This window comes from Pogona vitticeps, chromosome 2 (genome assembly GCF_051106095.1).
Source record: "Pogona vitticeps strain Pit_001003342236 chromosome 2, PviZW2.1, whole genome shotgun sequence".
In the NCBI taxonomy this organism is placed as follows: domain Eukaryota; kingdom Metazoa; phylum Chordata; class Lepidosauria; order Squamata; family Agamidae; genus Pogona; species Pogona vitticeps.
The window spans coordinates 153,302,720-153,322,262 of NC_135784.1; the positions used below are offsets into that span (position 1 = coordinate 153,302,720).

At 42.8% G+C, this 19,543-nt stretch overlaps 1 protein-coding gene and 1 long non-coding RNA gene across 7 annotated transcripts in view; both read left to right on the forward strand.

Annotated features, from left to right (window-relative positions):
• DIP2B (DIP2 acetate--CoA ligase B (putative)) overlaps nt 1-19,543 on the forward strand; it is a 193,883-nt gene that overhangs the window by 95,250 nt on the left and 79,090 nt on the right. The gene's annotated exons all lie outside the window — the stretch shown is intronic.
• LOC144586333 (uncharacterized) lies at nt 9,960-11,744 on the forward strand. Its single transcript, XR_013541112.1, has 2 exons — nt 9,960-10,755; nt 10,938-11,744. It is a non-coding gene; the product is annotated as an uncharacterized LOC144586333 (long non-coding RNA).

Below are 19,543 nucleotides of genomic sequence, written 5' to 3' on the forward strand. Positions count from 1 at the left end.
GCCTGAAATGAAATGGCTGATTTGCTGTTAGCAAAAGTACCATAGAAAGCATGAGACGGATTTAGTACATCCGTATGCAGTCTCTTGGGGTGACCTATTCCAGATCTGCCTTCCAATTTTTATAATTGATACAAGCACATGGTTTCGCCATCTGTCATTAATGTGTATTGTGGCATTGTTTTGCTTTGTCTGTTTCCTCTGTTCATAGCCTTTTTGCTTCTGAGAAGAGTCTTCTGCCTATGAAGAAGAGAAGAGCAGATCCAGCTAAAATTTAATGGCAGCTAAAACTTCCGTGGTTGGTAAAATTCTGTGCAGAAATCCTCCTTTGTCTGCGCATATCCAAGGGGTCCTGCCAATCTTAGCTGTAGATCCAGTAGGATTATTCTAAGGGGAATACTAAATACAGTCATGTAACATCTGCCAGGCTTAACTGACTCCTGCTCGCTTTGTCCGAGAGCAGTGCAGCAGTGTGTGATTTACTGTAAATACCATGTAGCCACACACACACCCGCCCCCATTCTCAGAATCTTGCTTGGCTGCTTTCTCCTATAAAGGGGACAAGCAGTGTTTAAACAAAGAGCCAGCCTTTGCTTCACAATCCTTTTCAGGTGTATTAGCTGTTAGTGGAAACAAATGGGCCACGCTTCCAGCTCCTTGGAATGAAAAAGGGAATATTGAAAGCGAAGTGCTTGGTTGTGCTTAGAACCATGAATAAGCTGCAGAAAAAGCTATATAACATTTCAATATGCAGCTAAAACCAAAATGAGCCAAAAGAAATCTGCACTTATATGGGGAATAGGACAAAAAGTCCGTCCCCCCCCCCACAATAGGAACATAAAGCACAACAGAATACACAGACACAATTAAAAATGTAATTCTAGGATTATATGATGAAATACAATAAAACTAAAATAAGGATCAAAACCCTTAATGAATGAAGCACTAGCCCAGAGCTTACCCAATTTAATGCATTTTCAGTGTTGCTAGATCCAAATATGAGTCAGTTTTACAGTTATATTTTATAGTTGCTTCATACACAGAGGCCAGAAGCCTATTGCCGATTCACCCTTGCATACGGAAAATTGCATACGTAGTGGGTAGCAAATTTCTGTTCATTAACATGATGTCTAGTTGCATTTCTAGGCCCATGTCTAGTTGTGTGATTGGGGGCACTCACAGGAACACAACCAGCACCTCGTAAATGAATGCCTGTTTGCTGCCAGTACATATGCAGCTTCACATATGCAAGCACAAATTGGCAATCAGGTTCTGGCCTCCAGAGACTCTCCTGTTTGCAGAGCTGCAGCTAGCAAAAATGCACCCCCAAATCAACGCTGTAATTCATGATGTGAAAATACTGCAAGAATTACAGCACTGAACACTTTGCCAGGATCTCCCCTCTGTAGAAGGGATCAACTGCGTTCACAGAACTATAAAACAAAAACAGTTTTCAAGTGTGTTTAATATCGGTCTGTCTAGTCAGATGCGCACCCATAGTATAGCATAGTAAGTCACAGTTAGAGGACTTCTGTTTGAATCCGTGGAACTTACAGAGGAGTTGAGTTGACTCACCCAATCCCCATTGATTTAGTGGGCCTAAAGGTAAAGGCAAAGGTTCCCCTTGACAATTTTTGTCCAGTAGTGTTTGACTCTAGGGGGCAGTGCTCATCCCCGTTTCCAAGCCATAGAGCCAGTGTTTTGTCCGAAGACAATCTTCCGTGGTCACATGGCCAGTGCGACTTCCCACCGAGGTGGTCCCTATTTATCTACTTGCATTTGCATGCTTTCGAACTGCTAGGTTGGCGGGAGCTGGGACAAGCGACAGGCCTCACTCCGTCGTGTGGATTTGATCTTATGACTGCTGGTCTTCTGACCCTGCAGCACAGGCTTCTGCGGTTTAGCCCACAGTTCCACCACATCCTACTCTAATATAATTTACTATACTGAGTAACAAAATTTGGGTCCACATACAGTGGGGCCTCGACTTATGACCATAATACATTCCAGACAAAGGGACGTAACTCGAAATGGTTGCAAGTCGAAGCACCATTTCCCATTGAAATGCATTGGAACGCGATTAATCCATTCCAGAAGGACCCCCCCAAATAAAATAAAAATAAAACACTGCAAGCCCCATAGGAACGCTCTTGGGCTGCAATTAAAAAAATAAAAATAAAAATCAGAGCAAGCCTCAAAGGTACTGGGGCTTAAAAAAACACAAAAAATAAACAACGGAGCAAGCCCCATTGGAAGGCACTAGGGCTACAAAACAAACGACGGAGCAAGCCCCGAAGGTGCTGGGGCTTTAAAAAAAAAACAACAAACCAAAAATAAACAATGGAGCAAGCCCCATCGGAAGGTGCTGGGGCTGCAAAACACAAAAATAAAAAATAAACAACAGAGCAAGCCCCGAAGGCGCTGGAGCTTTAAAAAAACCAAAAATAAACAATGGAGCAAGCCCCATCGGAAGATGCTGGGGCTGCAAAAAAAAAAAAATCACCAAAAAACAAAACAGCACAGCACAGAAACATAAACCCCCAGCCCAAACCCACCCTGCAAAACCCACCCAGAACAGTTTTTAAAAAGCAGAAAGCAGCACCTTACCTTACCAGGCAGTCCGAAGCCTCCCTGCAAACAAACACACTCTCACTCAGAAGCAGAAGCCAGCAATCCCAAGCCTCCTCCAATCGCACAAACTCTAACTGCTGGGGCGAAAGAGCTACAAAGAAGCAGCCTCTTCACCACCAAAAGTTAGCAATTTGAATTTCCTGCCTTTTCCCCCCAAAGCAAAATTTTGCAGCCGGAACTGGTCATAACTCGAAATGGTTATAAGTTGGGCTGTTCGTAAGTCGAGGCACCACTGTACTGTATATTAATAAGCTGACTTGCTGTCCAGTCCAGAGTTTGGTCTTCTGAGACCCAGGTACATCTGCCCTCAAATAGAAGAGGCCTGGTATATCTGTGATATGGTTAAACCAGCCCTCTGTCTTGACACCACTTCCTCTTTCAGGCCCAGCCTAAACACCTGGTCTATTAAACTCCCTGGTAGATATGTCCTCCAGTGGGGAAGGCCTTATTGACCCATGATCCAGGTAGACCAATCCTCTGTATGGATGCCACCTCCTTTTCAAGATTTGGGCCAAAGGCTCAGTCTACTGAGTCCTTGGATAAAGCTGTGTACGTTTTGCAAATCTTAAATCCTTTAGATATTTTTGGCACGTTGTTCTTTTGTACGTGAATTTTAGGTCTTGTGGCATCTTAGCTCTGGTAACTTCTTGGGATTGTAGGCAGCGAGGACTGTTTCCTTCAAATCTGGGTGTATTATTATGTTACTTCACTTAGTTAAATAAAGCAATAAAATACTGGCAAAGATTATTTCCACTTACATCTGTTGATTTTTGTTGTTGTTCAGCACATGTGAGTGTCAGCTTGTGGAGAAAGCCTAGGATGGTACAGGACTTTACAAGACTGGAATTAGTAGCAAGTTCTTTATTTAAATATCAGAGATAGAGTAGGAAATTAGATCATTTGATTAGTAATCTTCCAGCATTTGAAAACTATTTGCACTGGTAGGTGATTCTATGTAAAAGAGGCAGGTAGTTGATGAAAGTTTTTTTTTATCTTTTGCAGAAGCAATGGGTTAAAAGCACAGTTTTGTGCATTGCCTAAATTCTCCACATTCTAATACTGTGGGGTTTTGTATACTGTTGCACCTTTTGATTTCTGAGCTATTATAATGCAGACCTTACTGAGCTGTAAGCTGTAACTGTAGCATAGGGATAGTTGGCATTTATCCTGGGGTATCACCGATTTGTCTTGTAGACATCCTAGTAAAACATGACACATATCAACTCTTACTCTCAGAATAGCAGTAACATACTGTTTCTGATTATGGCTATGATTAATCTAAGGAGGTGGCTAAAAATCAGCATCAAATTTGAATGAAGGAGTTTTCTTTTTTAATAATGCATGCTTAATTTCATGCTGCTTCCCCCCTCTTTGACTGCCAACCATCTTTGTATTTATATGGATTTTGTGCCATACCATAGGTTAACTGCCATCTCCTCAGCTTCAATTAGCTAAAGTGTGTTTGTCTCTTGTTTTCTTTTTACAGTTTGCAAAACAATCTTGATTGTTGCCTTGAGATAGTGGTATTCTTTCCTAAAGTATCAGAAAAAGAAAAAGAAGCATAGAGTTTTGTGACTCCTTTGAGATTAGGAGATGTATTTTAGGATGAGGTTTCATGGGTTACAATCCACTTCTTCAGATGCTTGCTTTCTTGAGACAAGTGGAGGAATTACTTTTTGGCAGAGTGTCAAGAAGGAGGTTCTGTTAACCATCAGCTTTGTCACCCAATTAAAACAAAGTTTGCATTGTACAGAAGTAAAACATAGTACTGTATATATGCACTAGACTTCTTTCCTCCGTATCCTTTTTAAGTAATAGAGTTGCTACATGAGCTGCTATGCTGCATTTGCACCAGGACTGCCATTTCTTGAAATTCTTGATGCACAGTTGTCCTGCACTGGTTACCTATAGACAACTGCTTTTATTATATGCATTGACTGATTTATATCAAGTGCGAACACAGTCATGCTCCTGGGGTTCAGGGTGGAGTGGAGTAGAGGTGGCAGAGTATCAAATATTGTAGCTGTGAACTTTGCCAGAACACCAACAAGGTGCTGGAACTTTTTGGTTCAGTTGGCATAAACCAGGTGCCTTTGATTTTCAAGTCTCCTTCCTCCCAGATCCATTACTTGTGACCTTGAATTGGATGACTGAATTGATATTTGTTTTTATCCATCTTAAAATGCTTTTTCATACCGATTGCTCAGTCCTATATCGAGTGTCATTTATTCTAAAGGATTTAGTCTCACAGCCTTACTTCTGTTATTACTGTTCTTGCATCACCTTATAGATAAGGATGGTGTTTTCTATAAAAGACATATACTGGACACTTCCGGTCTAATTTTCTTTTAAAGTTTGGGTTTCTGATTCATGAAACATTAATGAGGAAAGTAATCATCTCACCTATCCCTGTTAAATGTATTGGTTCAGTTTAGTTTTGGTTTCATGAATACACAGCTCTTGTTATCTTGTGGGGTCTCAAATGCTCTCCCCCCCTCCAAGCAATTCACTATTCCAGTACAGTACTTAAATTGCTGTATTTTCTCATTGAAAAGATGTGATTCTTTCCTCCAATAAGTACATCTGTTGTCCTTTGAAGTGCTTTATGCAGTGTGGTTGCTCCACAAGTTTGATAAACACCTGTTATGAAATAGCAGTGAGATAATTCATGGCAGGTGACTATTTATTCAAGCCCCCCCCCCCCCCGTGCTCACACTATCCTAAAATATGGAGGAGAATGCTGTTTTGGAGGTTGTGCCCTCTCTTTTTTGAGATGTGTGGGATAAACGTGTACATCTTTTGAATTACCATAGTGATTTCTTTCTGCAAGAATGTGCTGCCATTATGTAAACATTCAACGTTAAAAAAAACTTTCAGGCACCTTGCTGACTAACACACTTATCATTGTGTTGAGCTGATGTGTTCATTCTCTCCAAGATAGTGCACACATCTCTTCTACTTACACTTTTCTAAAGCCAGAAACAAGCTATTTTGGAACAAAGCTCCCCATATTTTGCGTATGGAAAACATCTTGTGCTACTAATGCAGGAATTTGGCTGGCATAGCTTAGAGCTAAACATTTTAGCTTAAACATTTTTTTCCTTTACAAGCGAGGTACGAGTTTTGTTTTTGACAGGACTAGACTCCCTTCCAATCTCCTGATGCCAGTCTTCAGAGGTGTTCAGTCTAGATTAGAAGACAGTAAAAAGGGTTCGGATTCTAAGAGGGGTGCCAATTTTGAAACTGAATGCCTCCACTGCTTTTGTTAAGAGATAAGGTGAAAGTATTAAACAATTAAAATGTTCTCTGCTATTGCTAAACGTATGGATAATTACTCTTAAAAAAAGAACAAGGTGCTTAATGGTTAGAAAAGCGAGTAATTTGGCATTCAAACATGTTACATGTTCAAGGGGAAAAAACACCGGAGGTTGGTAATACTACATTGGAATTTGTCATAAATCAGTCTAAAAATCAGTCTGAGTCTGGGGAGAAGAAGTGTTCCAGGGGCGTTATCCTTTGCCATTTCTGTTGTAGTTGATGTGGTTGCTGTTTTAGATGTAAAAATAAAGAAACTATGATTCTCCATTGTAAACAGTGTACCTAGCTTGTGTTCTGTGGAATAGATGAAGGCCCAGATTTGCAATATGTTAGTAACAGGTTACATTTGTTTTGTTAACTTGCTCCCACAAAATTGTGTAAATGTGCTTGCAAAATGGTGGTGTTTTCTACATGTGGGCTATTGCTGTTATCTGCTGTCAAGTCACCTCCAGCTTATAGTCATCCTATGAATTAGAGACCTCCGAAAGGTCCTGTGCAACCTGGATCAGCTCTTGGAAACTCAAGGTGGTGACTCCCTTCATTACATCAATCCACTTCCTATTAGGTCTTCCTTTCAGTACATGGTCTAGCACAGGGGTGTCCAACCTTTCACCTTCCCTGGGCCACATTAGAAGATGAAAATTTGGTTTGGGCCGCACATACATTTGGTTTGGGCCGCATGGGGGGCAGCCCTAGCCGTTCTCCGCAGCCCCGCTCCAAGCGCACTTACCGGCAGCTGCGATTTCAGACAGCAGAGGCTGCCAGCTTTGACTCCAGTGGCTTTATGGGGCCGGGAGGGGGTCCACCTATTGACGGGGACGGCGCAATGCAGTCACGCAGCCCCCCTGTCCCCTCCCCTCCCACTCCTTCCTTCCTTCCCTCTCTCCCCCTCTACTGTTGTGACATGCCCCGACCACATTCTGGCCGCAAGCGCCGGCAGTGTAACTTGAAACTTTGGAATTTCTTTAAAAATAAAAAATTGCACTGGGCCACATTATGAGCTGACCTGGGCCGCATGTGGCCCTCGGGCTGCAGGTTGGACAAGCCTGGTCTAGCATATTTTGAATTGCCTAGGTCCTTCTGTTAGGTAGAATGAAACAACAGTTTCTCATTATCTCTTGATAAAAAGCAGACTGCCAGTTACTGTATTTGGCCCATTTTTGCCATGGAAAATGTTTCAATGGCTCACCTTTCATGCCAAAGTGTGTTAGGCTGGCCTGGCTATACTCTTTAAAAATAAGTGGAGATTTGTTAGCCTCCTTTCTTTTGTTTAGGATATGACCAACTGAAGCTTCCTTATTGTTACTCCAATCAGTACCTGGGTTCTTTGGCCTTAACAATACCATGCAAACTCTTTATGAAAGAAGTTGTTTCTGTATGGGTTGGAGATGATGTTAATGTTGATTTAGTTTGACATTTCCAACAGTGATCAATCCTTCCCTGTAGTTTTGTGGACAAAAATGTGTACAAGGTGCCCTTGAGATGACCACAGCTCATGTCTAAAACCTTTCAGTATTGTATTTCTGCCATGACGTTGTTGACCCCCTCATTCTGAAAGTATAATACAGTAATACTTGCTGGCGTGAGTTATTTTATCAGTTCTGCTTAACAGAATATTGAGTAGACAGCAGACGTGGAAGCCCTATTTATAAGAGGAAATAGTCTAAAGCTTTAGCAAGATTTCTGCCAAGAAAACCAAAGATATTTTGAGCTGGGTAATCAATTTTCTTTTCATTTCAAAGACAGCCAGTAAAAAAAAAATAGTACATTAACAGTATCTCAGCATCAGCAGGGGTTGGATAGGATTTTTAAGGACAACTGGATATGATGTGTTGGAAATGCAAGACAGGTGGTATTATTTTGTTTTCAGCTATTTAAAAGAAACAAAGAAGAGTAGAAGTATATGTATGATGCCCACTCGTGGTACATTAAAATTTTTATTTCAAAATCCATAGTAAGGCAAAACCTTTATTAGTCTAAGTGAAAAGGCATATGTTGTCGTTTAGTCCTGTTTGACTTCATGACCCCATGGACCAGAGCATGCCAGCCCCTCCTGTCTTCCACTGCTTCCCGGAATTGAGTCAAATTCATGTTGGTAGTTTCGATGACACTGTCCAACCTATATCGTCCCCTTCTCCTCTTTCCTTCACACTTTCCCAACATCAGCATCTTTTCCAGGTAGTCTTCTCTTCTCATGCGATGGCCAAAGTATTGGAGCCTCAGCTTCAGGATCTGTCCTTCCAGTGAGCACTTAGGATTGATTTCCTTCAGAATGGATAGGTTTGTTCTCCTTGCAGTCCAGGGGACTCTCAAGAGTCTCCTCCAGCACCACAATTCAAAAGCATCAATTCTTCGGCGGTCAGCTTGATCACACACATATGATGGTGTGTAGAAGCTGTTACATAACAGCACTGATGTTACCTGTCTGTCATGGGTTTGGAGGGAAAGTTCCATCCTATGGGGAGTGGAAGGCGGGACATCAGGAGGAGGGGCTGTACTGTATAAATATGTGATGCCTGTGTGTGAGAGGAGATGCTGAGACAGACTGTGAGACACTGGGTTGGGACGAAGCAGCAGCTGGGGGAAGAAGAAGCTGTTGTGGGAGTCTGGGTGTCTGACAGGGTACTACTGTGTGTCAGAGTACCAGCCTGAAAGGTTCAGGGGTCTGTTGGTTAGCCAGAACTGATGGGTTCAGGGTCTGTGCTTTAAGTTAAAGGTTCTAGGTGAACCAAACTGTATGCTTGTGTGTGTGAGAATAAGCCACGTTACTTTATTTTATTCACCTGATTGTTTTATTTACCCTGTTTGTATTTAAAATAAACCTTATTCTTTTATTGTTTAAAAATCCATCCCTGGTCTGTGTGACTTATTATAGGGAATGGTTGGTGGCAGCTTAGTAACTGTGTGATAGATCCCAGTAGGTCTGGGTTTGTCACATTGATTGGTGTCCAGCGTGTGGGATACGACTGGTCCAGTTGTCCAGCGGTCCAGCAAAGCCTTGGCAGGTGTGCCCAGAGCAAGGGGGGTCTAGTCAGGGACAGTCTGAGGCGCGTAGGTAATCTTCTAGGTGTACCTCACGGGGAGGTGCGCTAGTAGAAGAACGTGCCAACTGGGGAGACTTAGATTAAGGTGCTCTGAGGCAGCCTAGTTTTGGCGGGAAAAAGCTGAGGCAAATCTGCGTAGCAACAGCGAGCTAGCTTGCCAGCTGAGAGGCCCAGCAGAGGGGGGTAGGCTCTGACTCGATACTGTTGCAAATTTAGTGCTGAAGAACAGCAGCAATCTCTAGGGAGAGCTGGTTCTGAGGCAAGAAGGGAAAAAAGTGGTCGTTTTATTTTGAGGCTTGACTTTTAAAGCAGCCTGTTCTGAGGGGGGGGTTATGCCCTTGACTCGAAGCCAAGTAGCAGAAATGGGTGAAGTGAAAGACCCCCAGGTGGACCAAGGTTCTGAGGATGAATTTGGCTCAGTGCAGGGTGACAGCACAGGAGAACAAAACCCAGAACTTAGGAAAATGATCATAGCCCAACAGCATGAACTGAGGATGAGGCAATTTGAAATAGAGAGAATGGAAAGTGAGGCCAGAGAAAGAGCTGAAATCAGTCAGGTAGAGGCAGATGCCAGGAAAAGGGAAATGGCCATGAGGATAGAAGAGATGGAACTGAAACACAGAATTAGAATGGCACAATTAGAATTAACATTCCTCAATAAGAGAAACAACAATTTATCAGTTGAAGAAATTGCGGAAAGAGAAAAGTATGAGGCTCAGGCCAGACAAAGTGATGCATCGGATCCACACAGGGGATGCACCCCCGCAGGCAGTATCCCCATACCGAGTAACGGGACCCTATAGGGACAAGGTGCGGAAGGAGTTGGACGAAATGCTGAGGGAGAACATAATCGTCCCCTCTTCTAGTCCTTGGTCCTCTCCGATAGTCCTTGTGGACAAGCCTGATGGGAGCATTAGGTTTTGTGTCGATTACAGGAAATTAAACCGTGTAACCACTCCTGATGCCTACCCAATGCCCAGGCTAGACAACCTGATTGAAACCATAGGGGGTTGTCGGTTCATCTCATCATTGGACCTGGTAAAGGGATATTGGCAATTAAGAATTGATCCCAGGGATCAAGAAAAGACTGCCTTTTGCAGCCCTTTTGGTCTCTATGAGTTTCGAGTCCTGAGCTTTGGTCTCAGAAATGCACCAGCCACATTCCAAAGGCTGATGGACCAGACCTTGGCAGGGCTCAGTGACTTTACAGTGGCCTACATTGACGACATAGGGATCTTCAGTAATACCTGGGAAGATCACCTGTTACACCTGGAGTTAGTGCTGCAGAGGTTAAGTGCAGCAGGGCTAACAGTAAAGGCCAGCAAGTGTCAGCTGGGTAGCCCAGAAATAAAATACTTGGGTCACATGGTAGGGGGAGGAATGATAAAACCCCTGGAGGCCAAAATAGAAGCTGTTCGTGATTGGCCTAGACCCAACACCAAGAAAAAAGTCAAATCATTTCTTGGGTTGGTGGGCTACTACAGAAAGTTCATCCCGAGGTTTAGCGAGATTGCGGCTCCGCTGACCGATCTGACGAGGAAGACGGCTGATGACCGCATCCCGTGGACAAGCGACTGTGAGGCGGCGTTCCAGAGGTTGAAGGAGGCGTTAATCAACTATCCTGTCCTGCGTGCTCCAGACTTCGACCGGGAGTTCATCATCTACACCGATGCGTCTAACAGCGGGGTAGGAGCAGTTCTGTGCCAAGAGGATGAGAATGGTGACCAGCATCCAGTGTCCTACCTGAGTAGGAAACTTCAAAAAGGTGAGAGACATTTGGCAACCGTGGAGAAGGAGTGTTTGGCCATAGTCTACGCGATCCAGAAGGCCAAGCCTTACATCTGGGGAAGACATTTTGTTCTGTGTACTGACCATTCACCATTGCAATGGTTAAAGACAATGAAAACCCACAATAGCAAACTTATGAGGTGGGCTTTAAACCTACAGGACTATGACTTTGAAGTGAAGGTGGTCAGAGGGTCAGTGAACTGTGTTGCTGACGCCTTATCAAGAAGACCTGAAGACTGAAGACGGCGAAAGAACATGGACTATATGTATATAATGAAAACAAAAAGTTAAAATGTACCTGGTTTTAAATTGGTTTGTATTAATAAAGGTAAAATTGATGTAATGCATATGGTAAATGTTTGAAATGCCTATTTGCTATGGTTAACTTGGAGTGTAAGTATATGTAAGTATTATATGGTAGGTATAAATGTTGTTGTGTATTTTATGCAGGTTGTTTTTTTGGTGAAAAGCACTTTTAGCTTTCCCCCTACAAAACAACTTATAAAGAGGGGAGGTGTTACATAACAGCACTGATGTTACCTGTCTGTCATGGGTTTGGAGGGAAAGTTCCATCCTATGGGGAGTGGAAGGCGGGACATCAGGAGGAGGGGCTGTACTGTATAAATATGTGATGCCTGTGTGTGAGAGGAGATGCTGAGACAGACTGTGAGACACTGGGTTGGGACGAAGCAGCAGCTGGGGGAAGAAGAAGCTGTTGTGGGAGTCTGGGTGTCTGACAGGGTACTACTGTGTGTCAGAGTACCAGCCTGAAAGGTTCAGGGGTCTGTTGGTTAGCCAGAACTGATGGGTTCAGGGTCTGTGCTTTAAGTTAAAGGTTCTAGGTGAACCAAACTGTATGCTTGTGTGTGTGAGAATAAGCCACGTTACTTTATTTTATTCACCTGATTGTTTTATTTACCCTGTTTGTATTTAAAATAAACCTTATTCTTTTATTGTTTAAAAATCCATCCCTGGTCTGTGTGACTTATTATAGGGAATGGTTGGTGGCAGCTTAGTAACTGTGTGATAGATCCCAGTAGGTCTGGGTTTGTCACAGAAGCACATAAAAAATTCTTGCAAACCTTCGAGAGAACATTGTCTTCATCAGGCAATATATAAAAAGCAAGCAAGCTGGGAGAAAGGGAAAAAGGTAACAGGAGAAGATTGAATCTTAACTTCTTGGGAGACAATGCAGAAAGGATGCGGTGGATGGAGAGGTGGGGTCTCATCACGTGAAAAAGTGGTGCTGGATTTCACCTGGTATAGTCTATAGATTCACCCGGAACTTAATTATATGTTCATTCTCATGGATATCTTAGTGTATTTGATGTGGTATCATTTTGAACTGTGAGCATTATACCTCAGGATTTCGACTCTAAGTGGATAGATAATTCTAGGTGGTGTGGTTGAAAGACAGCTGCTGCTCCTTCCCATTATTCCCAGGTTCTAGCTCTCATCCTTTTTCATATCTACCTGGAACCACTGGGAAAGGACAATGGGAGATCTAAGCTGAAATATTGTCACACAGCACAATGGGTTCCAAATGGTTTGTTTGCAGTTCTGTTCTACGAGCCCTTTCATAGTTTCACGCTGTGGCTATGAATTTGTATTCTTTCTACAGGCATAGCATGGGGCATTTTATTTTTGAAACAGAGCCAGTCAACATTTAAACTGCAGTTCTCTGATCTCAAAGTTCCAAATCCCTGTAGTTCACATGTGTACACATACTTATGCCTCATTGTGCTATCAAGACCCTTTGTGGAAGTAGATAACTCTGGATTGTAATCCTTCTCTTTATTGCTGCCAATAGAATTCCAGTGCTTACGATTTCTTTGGAATATGCCGAGAGTGTTGTTGGACAGGGTTTCTCTGAGATAGGTACCAGAGTTGGATAAGCAGCAATTGTCAAATTTTTGCAGGCTACGTGTTAAAAGTCATGATGACCTCTATATATATCATATAAAAGCAGTGATCTGGATCCCCCCTTCCAAATACGTTTCCCTATCACAATAGTTTATTGGTAATGTGGCAAGTTCTTTTGACTTTGGGTGAAATGCCTTTTATTTAGTATGAAGTCACAGGTGCAAATATAGCTTTATTGGGGTGCTCAACCTTCTTCTAGCAATCTGCTTGTGGTCTGGGAGCCTCTGCTAAGCAAAATGCTGAGGAAATGCAGAATATTGCCAGAGAGGTGCTGTTCCTGCTGTTTTTTGACACCCATTTCCTTTTTCTGTCCTGTTCTGCTTTAATTCTGTTCTAGGTAAGGAGGTATATTTCTGAAACTGAGGACTAAATAAAGGACAGTGAAAGAGCTGGAGGCAGTACAAATCATTAAAAGTGGCTGTTGGTATCTATGCACCTTCTTTTCCCTCTCATTTGATGGGAAGGTGAAGGAAGTTCTTTTCAAGGCAATTTTCACTAGGATTGGGGGAGTGAATCTTCCAAGTCTTTGTTAATGTCACGAATGTCTTACACACATTTATGGGAATGCACAAGAAACTACACTCAAGACATAATGCCCTTTCCTAAGGGTTAATTGCTGTAAATTCCCAGAATATTCTTCTGTATTTCTGTTTGGCTGGCCAGCAGAGAAGGGTTAGCACTGAGAATCCTGTGGACCTCCAGCTGTTGCTGAAATACAATTCCCATTAGCCTTCACAGGGGACTAGGCTAGCTAGAACTGGCAGGACGTGAAGCTGGCATCATCCGAGGGTTACAGATTCTCCAGTTCTCGTTTAACATTTTTTAACTGTGACTTACCGTCTACTGCCCACAGTTCTGCGCAAATTGCACAAAATGCCTCTTGTTCCCCAGTCATCTTATATTTATCCTGTTGTAACATACAGAAAATAATTTAAAGAATAGGGGGGAAAAAATCACGCTCTCATGAAAACGTCTGGCTTCGCGGGCTTGGCTAGTCCCTATAATTTCCCACTCTTGCTCAGTGGTGAGCTTTTCCTGCCCACAGCAAGATGATTTCCTAGCTACAAATAAACGCCTTTTATTCTCTGAGAATTTCCAGCTAATTTTAGAGCCATAGTATTTACCTACAAAAAGCCACTCACACTCTTCTTATAATTCTTCATCTTGTTGTGTAGTGCTGAACTGGAACCCACTGTGACTTCTAATTAGCAGCCGAAATGACAGTAGAAGAAAACTATAATTAACAGTGCTAGGTTCATAGACTGAAAGGCCTTAAGTAATTGTTTGGGTATGTTAGAGCAGTGTACTTTTAACTTGAAAATTACATATGTATGTTTATAATATACAGTAATCGGGGTGAATAGTAGGAGCTGTCTGTGTATCACAATTTTTTTTGCAAAAATGTTGAAATAATTAATATAGTTCTGATTGTAGAATTCAGCTTCCTAAGAACTGTGAGTTACATTTAAACAAAAAATCAGGTTTCCTTCCCTTACGATTCTGAAGACAGGCTTGGAATTACTGAGGTTGTAACTACTGAAACAGGAGTAATTTAAAGCAACTTTAAGCCCTCAGCTAGCCTCTCGTTCTCTTCCAAATAACTAGCAGCAGCAGCAGTAGAAATTATGCAAAATAGATAAAATTATGCAGATAATCATGCACAATAATAAAACTGTGTCCCAGGGCATGATAGGAAGCCAAGTGATGCAGCAGTCTTAGGAGAGGCTAAGTCAATCCAAAGGTGGTGAGTGCCTGGGAGACTGCCGAAGAAAGTATTATTGGCGAAAGAAATGGGAGACGCCAAGGAAATGAATCACCATTGGAGATTAAATTGTCAAATAATAGCAGGGCTAGTGAATTTGCATAAATAATAATACTGCAGGACTTGACTTTTCTTAATGTTGCAGAAATTAAGTTATTTTGGTGCAGATATACAGTATTTCTTCTTTTATGGCACACAGACTTGTAAATAAACGGTGCAGAAAAGCTTAATTTTCTTCACCTTTCATCCCCCCCTTTTCTTCATATCCCGCCCCCCCCCAAAAAAAAAGATTTTTGAGATAAGAAACCTAAAAAATGTTGGTTGATTCCATATATTCCTAGTGGTAAAGCCTTGCTTTCTCACCGCAGGTATCGTATCTGTTTTTTTCAAAGTCATGTTAGCCTTATTACATGGTGACCTAGGGGTTATCTGAGCCTGTGGTTTTCCAGCAATGTTCCTTAAAACCTTACTTAGAATTGTTTAATATGTGGGTTAGTATGGTTGGGCGAAGTTGCTTGATAATGCTACTTCTCCATCAGTGTCACTCTTATTTTAATGTCGGCCACCCTAGGGTGTCGTCGTCCATGTCACTGGGAATTCTGTTCAGCTTACTACTGTTGATGAGGCACAGGTTTTAATGAATTAATGGCAGGTTTTATCTACAAGTGGGAATTCTTAAATAGGATTTGAGCCAGCAGTACTTATCATTTCTGTAAAGATATTTAACATTTGCACATGCACTTTTTATATAGGAGAATGTAGTACTCTATAATTTGTTTTATTTGTACATTTGGATGTTGGTCTTTTACTATATTAAAAACTTGACTACCGAGGTCACAGTGATGCCTGGGCAGTACTTTGTGGTACCATGATATATATCCTATAATGTGCTTCAGAATCCTCCATGATACATAGTAATTCCTTGCTAGATTGGCTAAATCAGTGGTCCCCAATTTTGAGACTCCAGATGTTCTTGGACTACAACTCCCAGAAGCCTTCTCCACTACCTCTGCTGGCCAGGATTTCTGGGAGTTGAAGTCCAAGAACATCTGGTAGCCCGAGGTTGGGGACCCCTGAGCTAAATCATTTAAAATAAGGTTCAGGATCAGCTAGTAGACCACTGAGTGACTTGTAATAGGCTACAAAAAGTTTCTGCCCTAAATCCAAACTAGAGTAGACAAATGGATCAAAGAGATTTACCGGTACATAAGTTGATGTACCGTTCAACACTTAATTCATGTTTGGACTGTAGCTTGGACTGTAGGCCTCCAGTTCCCAGTTGTTCAACATTAGCAGATACCTTAATTACTGGTAGCTATAAGTGGGGCATCCCACAGAATTCCCAGGCTCTGAACATGCGCAGAAGAGTTTTGTACTTTAAATATGTCTCATTTGCTGCTGTCACAGATTGCTACAAATACCCTCTCCATCTGCTGCTCTTGGAAGCTTCTGTTTAAAATTTATAAGGGTCCAACCCTTGGATTTCTATCCTTCAGGATCAAGAGAAAGAGGAGAGCTTTTTTTCTTATGTCCAGATGAAAATGCCAGTAGTTTGATGTTTTCTTGATAAATCAGCAATGCTGATCATATGAACCCTGTCCCGGTAAATCACCTCTTGTGTGATAAGAGGCAGAATCAGTAGGAAATCAGTATAGTGTCAGGCCTGTGATTATTCTTGTGGATATCCTACATTTGGAGGGGTGGGAGATGGAACTTTGCTAGTGGCAGTCAGGACTGCTTTTGGAATGAACTGTGGAGCTGTTGAAAAAGAATGCAAAAGAGAAAATGTAGAGGAGACATGTAAACTGTCTGGAAAGCATTTGAGAATTTTTGTAGTTAAAATATTCCGCTGTGCTCCCTTGTTGATTATTGATAGTTATTCACATGATATTTTAAAGTTCATGAAATTAATATTCAATGTTTTCCTCCACCACTGTTATTTAATCCCTGCCCACCCACTTGCGAAATAAAGAGACGGACACAGGTGTTGAAGTTAACTAGGGCCACACTTTATTGCTTTTAACCTCCAATCACTCTCATCCTGCAGAGGGGCCGGGACGTCATGTGGATCCCTGGGGCACTCTCTAGGGGTATCTCTTACCCACTCTCCAATCCTAAGCAGGTGAGCCCCAAGCCCTGGTCAGAGCTGTCCCCTGAACAGGTCATACCCAGCTGGCCACAGACCAGGAAGAAAAACCACCCTATCTGCCATCCATCCAGTTGTATAGAACTAAGACATGCAATGGATGGGACTATACCTTATTCACTCCTCATCTCAGCAAGTGAAATGCTAGATCCTGGTTGCTGTGATGCTGGGTGCAGTAGGACCCCATGTGCTTTTTGGGAGCTCACTGAAACTCACCTTCTCTTCCGCACTACCTGACAGTTTGACCTATTTAAACATGATTCAAACCTAGAATAGCCCTCAGAATGCCATGGGTAAAAAGTGTGGGATAGGCCCATGGAGCAGAGCACGCCAGCCCCTCCTGTCTTCCACTGCCTCCCGGATTTGGTCAAATTCATGTTAGTAGCTTCTATGACACTGTCCAACCAGCTCGGCTTCGGCCGTCCCCTTCTTCTCGTGCCCTCATACTTTCCCAATATCAGGGTCTTTTCCAGGGAGTCTTCACTTCTCATGAGATGGCCAAAGTGCTGGAGCCTCAGCTTCAGGATCTGTCTTTCCAGTGAGCACTCAGGCTTGATTTCCTTGAGAATGGATAGGTTTGTTCTCCATTCAGTCCAGGGGACTCTCAAGAGTTTCTTCCAGCACCACAATTCAAAAGCATCAATACTTCGGTGGTCAGCTTTCTTTATGGTCCAGCTTTCACTTTCACACATCATGACTAGAATAACCATAGCTTTGACTATGCGGAGCTTTGTCGGCAAGGGGATGTCTCTGCTTTTTAAGATGTTGTCAAGGTTTGTCATCGCTTTCCTCCCAAGAAGCAGGTGTCTTTTAATTTCGAGGCTGCTGTCTCCATCTGCAGTGATCATGGAGCCCAAGAAAGTAAAATCTGTCACTGCCTCCATATCTTCCCCTTCTATTTGCCAGGTGGTGATGGGTCCAGTGGCCATGATCTTAGTTTTTTTGATGTTGAGTTTCAGACCATTTTTGGTGCTCTCCTCTTTCACCCTCATTAAGAGGTTCTTTAATTCTTCCTCACTTTCTGCCATCAGAGTGGTATCATCTGCATATCGGAGGTTGTTGATGTTTCTTCCGGCAGTCTTAATTCCGGTTTGGGATTCATCCAATCCAGCCTTTCACATGATGTATTCTGCATGTAAGTTAAATAAGCAGGGGGACAATATACAGCCTTGTCGTACTCCTTTCCCAATTTTGAACCAGTCAGTTGTTCCATATCCAGTTCTAACTGTTGCTTCCTGTCTTACATATAGATTTCTCAAGAGATATACAGTGGTGCCCCGCATAGCGAGGTTAATCCGTTCCGGATTAACCTTCGCTATGGGGAAACATCACTATACGGATCAAAAAAAACCATTAAACGATGTTTAATGCGTTCCAAATGGGTCCAAAACTCACCGTTCTGCGATGTTTCCCCATGTTCCGGTGGCCATTTTGGGTGTTCCGGCGGCCATTTTGGGTGTTCCGGCAGCCATTTTGAGTGGTTCCGGCAGCCATTTTGGGTGTTCCGGCCACCGCCGAACAGCTGTTCCCCCTCGCAATGCGAAGAAACATCGGTATGTGATCGCATTAGCGATCACAAAATCCGCATCGGTATGCGGATTCATCGTTAAACAGTGTGCTCGTTATGCGAGCCACCACTGTATAAGGTGGTCAGGCACTCCCATTTCTTTAAGAACTTGCCATAGTTTGTTGTGGTCAACACAGTCAAAGGCTTTTGTGTAGTCAATGAAGCAGAAGTAGATGTTCTTCTGGAACTCTCTGGCTTTCTCCATAATCCAGCGCATGTTAGCAATTTGCCCCTTCGAAATCCAGCTTGTACTGCTAGGAGTTCTCGGTCCCCATTCTGCTGAAGACTGCCTTGTAGGATTTTGAGAATAACCTTGCTAGTGTGTGAAATGAGTGCAGTTGTATGGTAGTTAGAACATTCTTTGGTGGTGCCCTTCTTTGGGATTGGGATGTAGACTGATCTTTTCCAATCTTCTGGCCACTGCTGAGTTTTCCAAACTTGCTGGCATATTGAGTGTAGCACCTTAACAGCATCATCTTTTAAGATTTTAAATAGTTCCACTGGAATGCCACCACCTCCACTGGCCTTGTTGTTAGCCATGCTTTCTAAGGCCCACTTGACTTTACTCTCCAGGATATCTGGCTCAAGCTCAGCAACCACACTGCAGTGGTGCCTCGACTTACGACCATAATCCATTCTACAGGATGTGCATAACTCGAAATGGTTGTAAGTCGAAGCAGCATTTCCCATAGGAATACATAGAAGCCCCATTAATCTGTTCTGGCCAGAAAAAAACACGAAAAAATAAATGAAATAAAAATAAAACACTGGAAGCCCCATAGGAATGCGCTGGGGCCAAAAAACAAATACACCAAAACAAACAAGCAAACAAACAAAAAACACAGCCAGCCCCAGCAGAACGCTACGGGGCTGGGGAAAAGCACTCAAACCCCCCCCACACACACACACACTGCCAGCCCCAGCGGAATGCCATGGGGCTGGGGGGGGAAACCCAATGCCCCCAAACACAGCCAGCCTCAGCGGAATGCGATGGGGCTGGGGAAAAAACACAACCCTCCCACACACACACACATAGCCAGCCCCAGTGGAACTCCATTGGGCTCAGAAAAAAAAAAACACCAAAACTCCCCCCACATACACACAGCCATTCCAAACGCAATGGGGCTGGGAGAAAAACCACACCAAAAGACAAAAAATATCACAGCACAGGAGGGACGTCAGTAAAACTGGAAAAAATAAATCAAACCCAGTTTTGATCTCTTACCTGGCTGGCTGTATAAGGAGGGAAGGTGGTAAAAATGGTAAAAATAAACCAAAATTAGATTTCATCTCCTACCTGGTCAGTGTCTTGGGCTGTATAAGGAGGCAAGGTTGTGAAAATGGAAAAAATAAACCAAAATTAAGTT